A 12,351-nucleotide genomic window follows, 5' to 3' on the forward strand; every position below is an offset into this window, starting at 1 on the left:
GCTAATTGCATTCTGCTGTAGAAGGTTGCCACCTTACTTTAAGCATTGCTTTGATAAAGAGAAGTTTTCTATGCTTCTAGCACGGCACCCTTAAAATTGCCAGCTGGTAATGCTGAAAAGACAGAATATTAAAACTCCGATAGGTAGAGTGAAACAGTCTTTTCTCTCCTGCTAGCAAAAATCACTAAAACTTTATAATTTCTCATGATGCTCCATTCATCTTTAAATTACCAATATATTTTATGAATACCTAGCAAAGTCTGCTAGTCAGAGAATGAAAAATGAACAAGCATTTAGGTTTGTACATCTAACAGGAAGCTATAGAGCAAAGGCAGAGAAGAGCGTGTGAGAGTAAGGAAGAAGACAGTCACACACATTTCTGTGTCTGATCTGATACAGCCCTAGGTTCAGATAAACCACAGTTTTTATTTTTTTTCCTGCTTCTTTATAACCAAAGGAACTATAACAGTGCTGAATTCAGGATTTGTGGAAATGTCATAGAACAAGATACCAAAAGAGTCAAGGTGAGTTTATATGCCATCTTGTAACAATAAAGCTAATTGTTGTGACAGCAATATGCAGGCAGTACAGATACCAGAGATTTCAGATGTGTAAGCATACATATCTATAAATATCAACGTAGAGTTGGTAGGAAAGGACATATCAGTTGAACAGTTTCAGTGTCATATGGTACTGATCTGCTATCAGGTAAACAGTGATCCATTGTTTACGATTGTGTTTCCTTCATTCCATCTTCACCATAACATATTATACCTCTACCATTCTTACATCTATTGAGTACTGAAACTGAATATCTATTCGTCAGAACCTACATATACATTGTTTAAATCTATGTTTGTTGGGGGATCTAAACCTTGTGTACGTAATTCAGTCAGCCTTGTTAAATCCTGAAACATTCAAAGCAGGTTAACTTGTATTCTGCTAAAACAGTATTTTTAACTTGCAAATCAATAAAGTGTAAATGCTTTTATATGATATGCATAGTACTAGCATTCATGTGAAACTATTTCAGGAATGAAAGCAGTAATTAGCTACTTATTAAGTATATAATTAGTTTGTAACAGTAAATACATCAACCATGGCACTTAATGTAAGAGGAAGACGAAATCCACATTACGATTCATGGATTATTTGTAATATTGCAGACTAAGTAGTCGCATACAGATCAGTTTTAGTTAAATGTAAACTTTGATAGGCATTGTTTTTTTTAAGTCAATTTTAATCCTGCCATTTGGAAGCAGCCACATATTAAACAGTTGGTTGGTAAGAGGTCAAAAAAGTTTTATTTGCTTTAATTAAAATTGTATTTTTTACTTTAATTTGTGCAAAGAACTTCATTAGCAGTAATTGCCATCTTTATCATACCTTAGTGGTATTTAATTCCCATTGCTTCCTTTTCTCTACTTGTTACTTTGGCATTTTACTTAGTGTAGCTTTGATTCAATTTATATTATTTCATGAATAATAACTATGTATATTGTGTACTGGATGTACTTTTTGCTGCAATTTCTCTCTTTATCAGTGTTATAGCTAGGCATACTCTTTGTACTCGTGTGAGTACATTTTTTCAGTATATCTGTCAGAATATTATAATTAAATTATAGAGGCAATTAGAAGTCGATCAATATCTAAAGGAATTGTGGCAGAAATGTGGTTTATTACCTGAAACCTTTTTTGTTTATTAGTTGTAGAGACAGCTTATGTAACTGATGTAAACAATTCTTGTGTGCATATGGGGTAACAGTTGGAGGGATGTCTGTGTTTCTTAATTTGAAATGGGCAGAAAGGACATCAGTATGAGACTGTGTGTTCAAAATGCAAGTTTATGGCTACATTCCTGCTCTGCCTGCCATGTAATATCTCTAAAACTGCTAATACGTGTGGAGTAAGCAGTACATTTCTAGCTGTTGCATAGGCATTGTATTTAGTGCATATAGTCTTTTAATATCTGTACATATTGTATATTGTCAGTCATGTAATATCTCTGCATTTCTCATGTATGCACCTAATTTTTGTCTGGTTTGGATTCAGGCTGTGGCTCAAAAGGGTATTCACAGAACGCCACTTAGTGAATAAATAAGGAATATTTAAGTAAATAAATGCCCACACAGCAAATAGACATATTAAGTCAAAATGGACAAAGATCTGATCAGAAATATTTATAACAAAACACATACACACATATATATATATATATATATATATATATATATATATATATATGTGTGTATATATATATATATATATATATATATATCTATATATATATATGTATATATATATATATATATATGTATATGTATATATATATATATATATATATATATATAGAGAGAGAGAGAGAGAGCATATAAAACACATTTTGAGAGTATGATATATTATAAGTGAAGCACTGTGTCAGTTGTTATAGCTCTGTTAATGTGTGATATCTTACCCTTCGAGCTGTTTTTCTATAGCATATATTTGTGTCTCAGATATTACAAGAAGTATCAAATACTTCAGTTGTTTCTGTTTTAATGTAATCATTAGTAATTACATTCATGTAAGCACCTCAACTTTGTTTGAATTTAGGATGTTTGAATGCAAGATCATATAAACAGACAACTGCTTTCATCGCATAGTTTTAGAAATTTAAACCATTTCAAGAAGTTGTAGTTTGAACTACATTCCAAGAAAATAGCATACTTTTGAGGTATTCTGAATAGCTGGTTTTAGGCACCTCAGTAAGGCAGTAGAACTACATGCAAGTCAAATCTGATTAACAACTAAGGTGATAGAGGGCTAGATTGGGAGAAGAAAGGTTATCCCACAAATGCCAAAAAACAAAAAAAAAACCCCAAAAAACAAAAAACAACATGCAGTGTGTGTGCGTGTGTGTGTGTGTGTGTGTGTGTGTGTGTGTGTGTGTGTGTGTGTGTGTATGTGTGGATGCACCAGTACATATCTGGCTTTACATCACACTAAACTTTGGCAAAGGGAGCAATCATGTTTCTCTAGTTTGCCCAAGAAATAATTATCAGCACTACACCTTTTCCCTCTCCAATCTCCTGTACTCCCAGTCCCATACTAAATTGAATACCACAAATATTTGTATAACTGTTATATCCAGTCTGGTAAACCAGTCCTTTAGTTTATCACCCTCTTTATCAGGAATAATTTTTGTCATATCCAAAATTAAATATTTTAAGTTTTTTTGGATCCCATAATCTCCCCATGAATAATCAGTCCTCATCCCCATCACACCATTTGTTTGCACCACATCACAGTATCTGGGCACAGGAGGTGAGAGTCAGGGATTGTGGGTCATCATCCAGTTGGGAGTGAGGATATGTTGTTTTGTTGTTCCTAACCCATTACTATCTTGGCCAGCAAGCATGATGCAATGCCTGCTACACTAATGTTCCAACTAGCTGCCTGCTTCTGCACTCCTGATATGCTCAGCTGGAGAGGGATACTGTACTCGGCACAATCATCTGCTGCCTTCTTTTACCAAGTTTATAATTGTAGTGTGACCCACAGGAGTCACTGCTGTACCAAGATGCATACCACCCTCTTCCCTGAGATTGTCATGAATTGCTAGTTAAAACAAGGGCATCTAGGTTGTAATTAAGTAATCTGGGATGTAATTAATGCTTTTTCATCTATTTCATAGAGTCATCTCTGACATTGAATCCATTATTTTAAGTTATGTCTCCTTTTCCACTCTGTCTTTCCTTCACAGAATTATCTGTTTACAATTCTCCTTCATTATTTTCTTCATTGCAGTAACATTTATTATGTATTTTCCCACATCTAGTCCAAAATAATAATAATAATAATAATTCACTCAGTCATTATTTATAATTCACCTGCTTTATCCCTTTAATGACTCTTTTATTTCTGGCACAATTTCCTTGCTAAAAAAACAAAAAAAAAACAAAAAAACAAAAATAAAAAAAACTAAGTCAATCATTCAAAGTAAAGTTTTAAAATGTATTTTACATACAAATGCTACTGGTACTGTTAGTATAAGACTTTTCTTACAGTCCCTAGCTGAGCGTGAAATTGGTCAATGTTGATCAGTTTGCTACCGTAATAAAAAATAAAAATGAATAAATAGCTAAAGATTAAATCTAGGGCCTTCTGATTTTCCTCCATATTTATAAATACCTTTCCAGTGGGATGTGAGTGGACTCCCTGCACTCCATTAAGCAGACAGTTTTATTTCACCAGATTGAGCTAAACCTTTCTTCTACATAAGGGTTTCTGTGCATTCATTACTCTAGGATCTTTCAAGAGCTCAGCAATATAGGCTAATACTGACTGAGAATAAGACTGAAGTCATGTTGACTGGGACTCCTTAAAAACTTAAGAGCCATCCTCGTTGAAAGCACAGTGTACTAAGCTGTCTTAATCTTCATTATTGGCCTCACCTTTGCAACTCATTGAAAATGCATTACCAAGATGAATCATTAACTGAATATGCTAGGAAAAATCACAAGTTTATGTCTAAGAAAGCCTCTGCTTGAGTGGAACATCATATCACACATAAATTGTGGATTTCTCTGGCTTGCTGAAACCTCAGTGTTAATATTAAAAATTCTGACAGTGGTTTGGATTATGTTTGGGTTAGGAAAACATGGTTTGCCCAGTGAGCCATACTTGTTGAACACTGTTATCCTTTTAAAGAAAGGCTTTCTTGACTAGTCACAAAGGAAGCATGTGATATAAATTTAAACTTTTCTTTCATTGTTTTTTTTTTTGAATAGGGAACTCAGACAGGAAGTATTTTCCTCGAATGCAATTTGTTTTCCATCCTGGCTTCAAGTCACCACATCCAAGTTTAGTCTTTATGGGTTTTTCAGAACTATGTACACATGTTTTGAGTACCCTTTTCCTTCTAATAGGCAGAAGGCCAGTGATATCCATCTCTTCTATAATTTAGACGTTCATATTTACTTAAAAATTTACAAATTCCTGCTGTAAGTTACAAATTACTTCTTTTAAAATGTGCATATAATCTATTAAAACTTCTCTGTGAAACTGTATGTACCAGTGCAGTATGTTTTTAACTTAAAAGATGGTGGATTCAAGCGACCACTTTATGAAAACAAATTTAAATAAATTGATATATATATATATATATATATATATATATGTGTGTGTGTGTGTGTGTGTGTGTGTGTGTGTGTATGTGTGTGTGTATATATATATATATATATATATATATATATATATATATATATATTTTTTTTTTTTTTTAATAAAGTATTACTATAAACCACCAGCTTACATTTTTTTATCTTTGTATTTTTGTTTGACGCCTGTGGCTGATATTGTTTTGCATGTTTTTAACATTACTAGTGAAACTACCTGCATGTTGTTTTTCTGTGTTTTGCAATCCCTATAATAACAGGTCTGCATTTGGTGTTTGATTGCAAATGGCTCTGTATTCTGTGTTTGAAAACCACTGCTATGGCTGGAAAGGTTCCATTGGGTCAATCCATATAGTTGGAAAATAAATAGTAAATAAGGAAGTGAAACTATAAATAAAGTTCAATGTGACTATAAATGTATTACGTAATTTTCTTTGTTCTGTTTAAACCAACTGCAATTAAAGAAGTAACTGTGGATAATATCTGTCATTCACGTACAAAATATCTATCAAGCAAGTACAAAGAAATGAGAAAACAATAACAAGAAAATGGCTAAGAGGAATGACCATGACATAAGGGTGGAGAGAAAGCTTTAGGCTGCCATCTAAATAGCACAAGTATTTTTGTAGATTGGGAAAAGTGATTTAGGTTCATAGGTAAGTACCAAGAAGTTAGTCCACAGACCATTTCAAGGCTAGCCAAAGAACCCTATTCAAATTCTTTGCTAGCCAAAGAACCCTATTCAAATTCTTCGCTAGCCAAAGAACCCTATTCAAATTCTTCGCTAGCCAAAGAACCCTATTCAAATTCTTCGCTAGCCAAAGAACCCTATTCAAATTCTCCATCTAGTCTCAAGGAGGACAAGACAAGATAGATGGGGAGAGAATTTGAGGCTGCCCATTTAAATACCTAGGTTTACCCTGAAGGTGGACAAGGTGCTACACTGCTAGTAGAAGTCTGTTCAGGAGGTGAAGGATACATTGGGATTTGAATCTATCATACCAACATGTCTTATTTAGAATGCGTGGTACAGTCTCTGTATGAAAGGACCTAATCAATCTACTTTTACTTACTGATTTTTGTAACTTATCACTACACCAAAATGTTGCTAAGTCTTATACATTTGCATTATCAAAACACAAAGCCAGTTTACCACAAAATGTACAATATTCATTTTAAAACACACTTGATATTATCAACACAGTTTCATTTAATTTAAGGTAGACGTTAACATTTTTTAAAGACTCACAGTACCACTATAACTCAATAAATTCACTCGTTGGAGTATTGTTCATTACCTAGAGGCTAACAATTTGCTTTCATTGAAGGCCAAGCAGCTAAGAAAAGATCTGATGTTGTCAGTTTTCAGTCTAATCTCAACTGTTGGGTTTGGATCAATTCTCGGATATGACTTGTCTGTTACTAAAGCTTGAGGCAACCAAAAAGCTGTCTAGCTCCTCCCTTACCCATGATGCGGCAACCCCTAACATACCCCAGATCTTATTTGATGCTTTTCATGAAAAGATGTGGTCAGCCTCAGCTCTCGAGTTTTCCTGAGATAAGTGTGTTTTTTATTAAAGTTTCTTTTTTTTTGTTATAATTTTTTTTAATGCATTACTCCCTTACCCTTCTTACATTTGGAGTAATTCTTATTTATCATCATTGGTAATGTGTTCCTTGTTTCTTACTGGTTTTACATGCTAGTGTAGTTTTCCTTACCATTGTTGGTATTTCGTTTTTGCTTTATTCTTAAAAAATAAAGTTTTTCTTTCTTTTCTTCTTCTTTTCTACTTGCCAGTATGTCTGAAAAGGACCTTCCAGTTTCAAAAAATGTCAAAAGTGTGGGCACAAATTGCCCCTTTCAGATGTTCATGTTATGTGTTTACTGCTTGGCCCCTTAACATCTCCAAGAGGATTGTATAATCTGCAAAAACTTCAATCCTAGAGCAGCTGTTGATATTAAAAGCAAATTGACTTAAGGGATTGCTTCCATCAACCTTCAGTGAAGCTATTTCTGGGGATCATTCCCCCAAAACAAAAACTAAGGAGTCCTTGTCTAAGACTCCAAGGCCCTCTACTTCCTTGACTCCATTTTTGGACTCACCAAGGAAAAAGCCAAGAATGGATCCGAAACCAGCTCAGATCCACTCTTCTTTGGATTCTACAAAGAAATCAGTGGAACTAAGTTGTTTGGATATGACAAAAAAGTCAGCTGATCCAACTGCTTCAGATCCGAAGATTCTTCCCAACACTAAATATTCACCAACAATAGATCCAGTGCCTTCCAGAGTTCCTTATCTTTTTTTGGAAAGGCACCATTCCATGTCACCGTCCTTTTCCTCATCTTGTTTTTCCAGGAGTTTGACTGAGGAAGATGTGGACAGAATGATGATGAGGTTTCTCTCTGCGCAGATAGAGATGGGTGTTTTACTGGCTCCTACCTGCTTGGCTCAGGAAGCCCATCCATCTACCACACTACACTACACTACTTGCTCTTTCTTTAATCCTTCTGGTTGCCTTAGAGTCCCTGGATTGGAACTTTCTGGGCCTGCCTGTGTCAGATCCAAAGATAGCTTTATCTTCAGATCTAAAGCTTTCCCTGAGTGTTCTGGCTCTGACATTTTCGGATCTGGATAAATGTTGGAGCCAAAGCTGCCTTGTTTGGTCTAAGGCATTGGAGTCAACTCTGAGGTTTTTGGAGCTGTCTCTGCCCCCCAGAGCTTTGGCTTTGGATAGCTCAGCTTCATACCTTTCAACTGTATAGATTTTTGCAGAATGTCCAGATTTTTGCCTCATATTTTTGGTCTGTTCCTTATAAAATTTGTGGTTTTCTGGCAAATCATTGAAGATTGAAGTTTCTAAATAGTACTAAATAATGACAGACATTTGAGTTTCATACTTTATGTCCTTCAGAAAATACATAAATATGCAAAAGCTGTTATTTTAGTGTTTTTCTAAGTTTATAGGAGCAATATCTCTGACTTCCTCCTCGGGGAGATTGCTGTTGGGGTAGAGGGAGGCAGCAGTCCAGAAACCTGCCATTTGGGGCAGATGTCTTCCTTCTGTCTGGAGTGGTCTGCCTTTGAAGTAGTGAAGACAGTATCCTCTGTTCCAACAGGATGGGCAGACCTAACCCCCCCCCCCCAGATCTCCCATCTGGTTCCCAAATATCTCTGCACTTGGAGTCTCATCATTTTACACCACAGGGACAGCCAGCTCAGAACCTCCAAACCACCCAGCAGGGCTTTATGATCTCTTCCAATACTTCACCGGAGCATCCCACCAAGGAAGTCCCTAGGAGAAAGTGCAAGAGGAGGCACTTGGTTGTTCCACAAGAGTCAGTCACTGAGGATACTGATTTTAATGATTGAGAAGGATCTCCACGATCACCTCCAGAAGATATCTAATTTGGAGACATTCTTGAGATCCTTAAGCAGAGATGTGGTTGGCCCTCCAGCAACCCTTCACCAGAAGAGTCAGTATTTCTAGAGGCCTTTGGAGCTGGCCTGTCTATCTCCTGGGTTACTCTGCTTGCTGATGACCTCATTGATTTGATCTCTAGGAGGGCATGGAAGGAATTCCTAAGAGGCCAGATCGGATTCTGGCTCAACCTATTGGTAAGGAATTCTGGGGTAAGGGGGTGTCTGTGGATGCCATGTTCATGGTGGGGGACACCAAGAAGGAACATGTTGAGCAAAGTTCCTCTGTCCTTCCCTCTAACAGGGAGTCTAGGGTGATGGATAGATCTGGGAATCATGTATATGCTTCAGCAACCTGTGCCCTTAGGTCGCTGAACTATTTGGCACATTTTTTCAGACTGCAAAAGGATTTGATCAAAGAATTTCAGGGACCATTACTGCTGAGGGTCTATCTTCAGTGGCCTCTTGGTTGGCTACCCTCCAATCCATTTCAAATTTGTCCATGAGGCATATCTCGCATGCAGCCAAAGGTGCCTCAAGGGCAATATGTTTCGGCATATCTATTAGGAGGCATGCCTGGATGCATTTATGTGATTTTGTGGAGCCCTTCAAGTCTTCATTCATCAATGCACCTTTTGACAGCAGTTCATTGTTTGGCCCAAAGGTGAAGGACACTCTCTCCAGGTGTGAAAATGATGGGAAGACCCTGTCTGCAGTTGGCGCATGTTTTTTCACTCCTCAAAGATCCTTTTCTAGGAAACAACAAGGTGGTTGGAAAATGTGTTTCTGAAAGTCTCAGGTTCCTTTCCAGAACACACATAGAGATGGTTCCCCAGATGATCCAGAGGTATTTATGCTTCTGGCTGAGAGCCAGTCACTATCAGTTTAGAGCACTGCCATTTGGCCTTACCACAGCCCCAGGGTGTTCGCCAAATGCATGGTAGTGGTAGCAGCTCACTTTAAACTGCAGGGATTCCGAGCGTTTCCATATCCAGGCGATTGGCTCATAACTGTCCCAACCAGGCATCTACTAAGAAGAGCAAGCGATCAGCAACTTCAGATTTGTTTTCATCTGGGGATAACCATAAATTACAAGAAGTCTCAGTTACAATCATCTCAAACCTTGGAATTCACAGGAGCAGTCTTCAGCATGATATCAGTGACAGCTTCTCTTCCTGTCAGGAGTGCAAACTAAACAGAGTAATGACCACCAGGCCTAAAATTATAATAGATTTATTGTCAACTGGTAAGTGCTTTTGTGCTGTGTACACTTCTTCAGACCATACAAAATTTCAAAAAACAGCATCTTAAATACATCTACTAATCAATTAATGGCATCCTATCAACCAATTAAAACATTATCAAATCATTATACACTATGGAAACTTTTGTATGGTCTGAAGAAGTGCACACAGCATGAAAGTGCTTACTGGTTTACAATAAAGACATTATAATTTTAGCCCTGGTGGTCATTACTCTGTCTGGTTTGGACATACTCTTTTGTGGAATGACGTTTGACTGTGGTGTGTTTCTTTACTTGGAAGAGTGCAAACTATCAGATACCAGGTCAGGAAAATAATTTGCAATGCCAAAATTTCAGCCCAGTTAATCCTTCAAGCCTCGGGGTCAATGTCCAACGCCATAATCTAAGTTCCACTAGCAAGATTTCATAAGAGAATTCTTCAATGGATGCTAGCAACACAGTGGTCGATTCTTTACCAACACATGTCAGCACAAATAAGAATCACTCAGGCATGCAAGAGATCACTCTGCTGGTGGATTCAGTCAGATGAAGTTCTACAAGTCTGTCCTTTCATTTTCCCTCAACCCAAGGCCATAGTGACTGTGGACGCTTCCCAGATTGGGTGTAGTGGGGGGCACTTCTTTGGGAAAACAGTCCAAGGCACTTTGCTCCCTGAAGAGGCCAATTTGCTTAACAATGTTCTGGAGATGCTCAGTGCTCTTAGTGTTGCAGGCCTTCCAGGATGCTCTCCCTTTAGGTCTAATTGTGATTCAAACAGACAATATGTCAGTAGTTTGGTATATCAACAAACAAGGAGGAATCAGGTCTTACCCACTGTGTCGAGAAGCACTCAGAGTGTGGCAATAGGCAATCTGATTCAACTGCTTTTTTATAGCAATGAATGCACATTCTGGGGAAGCCCAATGTGATAGCAGACAAATTGAGCAGATCCATTCTTCTACCACATGAGTGATCTCTTAACATAAAGTGACAGAAATGATTTTCCATCAATGTGGCCAGCCTTATTGCGATCGTTTTGCTTTTCTCCTAAACAGCAAATGCAGCAGCTATTTTGCCCTAATCCCCCCCTCTGGGGGAATCACTGAGGGATACTATTCTGCATGATTGGGCCCCTGGCCTACTTTATGCTTATCTGCCAATTCCCTAATTCCAAAATTCCTTCAGAAAGCTGCCAGGTTGAAGAGCAAAGTCATCCTCATAGCACCTTACTGGCCTTGACAGATTTGTTTCCCCTTCCTATGGCCTCATCTACTTTACTAAGCTTCGATTCTGGATCCTATTCCAGACTTCCTGTCTCACCTGACAGGTATGATTCATCTGGATATCTCAAACCTCATGCTGACAGTGTGGTTTCTCCAGTTCCATTAATAGCCACACAACTGATGCTCTCTTTCCCCCATCCATCATAGTCTTTTATCTTCCCGTAAGACTTCTGCAAGAAGACATTACACAAGTAAATGGAAAAGGGTCATTTGCTGGGCACAACAGAAACACATTGACCTCTTCTCAGCTCCTGTACATAGTATACTTGAATTTTTGGCAACGATTTTTAATGAGGGTGCTAGCTTCTCAACAATTAAAGTTCAATTAGCAGCAATCTCTAACTTTCATACTGGATTTGAGAATTTTTCTGTGGCCTCTTCTAAACATTCTAAAGCATTTTTGAGAGGCTCACTCCTACTGAGACCCCTGTATAAAAATCCTACTCCATCATGGGATTTGAATTTGCTACTGTAGGCTTTAATTCATTCACCCTTTGAACCAGCAGCTAAATGCAATCTTAAGTTCCGGACCTGGAAAATGACCTTTCTAGTGGCCAATATGTCTGATGGAAGAATTTCAGAACTTCAAATACTGTTATCTACACCTCTCTACTCAATCTTTCATAAGGATAGAGTCACATTACATACCATTGTGTCTTTCCTACCTAAGTGGTGTCAGAATCTGATGTTAACCAGTCCATTAATCTGCCAGTCTTCTTTCCTAAATTTGTAAAGGTGAACATATGTTGCATTTTGTGGATATTGACAGACAATTACATTTTTACTTAGGCACTAGGAACTAAGGTTGGGTGGCACGATGCCAGGGTAATCCTATGGGCTAGGCTTGTAAAGGCTCCAGGATCATTAGCCTAGTATGCACCTATGAACCTATGAAACTATAAGACAAATGAAATTAGGAAGGCAGATCAATTATTTGTGTCCTTTGCAGATTTTAAATTGGGCAAACCAGTTGCAAAGGTAACTTTAGCTAGATGCCTGATAGGTTGCATATCATTTATCTATAACAAGTTGGGTCTAGTCTTGTCAAAACCTCTCAGAGCCCACTCAGCTAGGTCCATAGACAATATATGTGCGGCTGCAACTTGGGCAAACCTTCATACCTTTATCACTCATTACACATTGGATCTTGTCTCGAGGGGAAGAGCAGCCATTGGCTCAACTGTGCTCAGGATTATCCTTCCTTAGAGTCCACCTGGCATTTTAGGTAGCTGGGGACTCTGTCCAACAGT

At 37.6% G+C, this 12,351-nt stretch overlaps 1 protein-coding gene across 1 annotated transcript in view; it reads left to right on the forward strand.

Moving 5' to 3' along the window:
* The first annotated feature begins 394 nt into the window (after positions 1-394).
* The window catches only part of BLK (BLK proto-oncogene, Src family tyrosine kinase), a 961,491-nt gene continuing 949,534 nt past the window's right edge, over positions 395-12,351 (forward strand). Inside the window, exon 1 of the mRNA XM_044062787.1 lies at positions 395-524. The gene's annotated coding sequence lies outside the window, so the exon portion shown is untranslated. The remainder of the gene's footprint in view (positions 525-12,351) is intronic.

Source organism: Protopterus annectens, chromosome 2.part1 (assembly GCF_019279795.1).
Source record: "Protopterus annectens isolate FY-2018-M chromosome 2.part1, PAN1.0, whole genome shotgun sequence".
Lineage (NCBI taxonomy): Eukaryota > Metazoa > Chordata > Ceratodontiformes > Protopteridae > Protopterus > Protopterus annectens.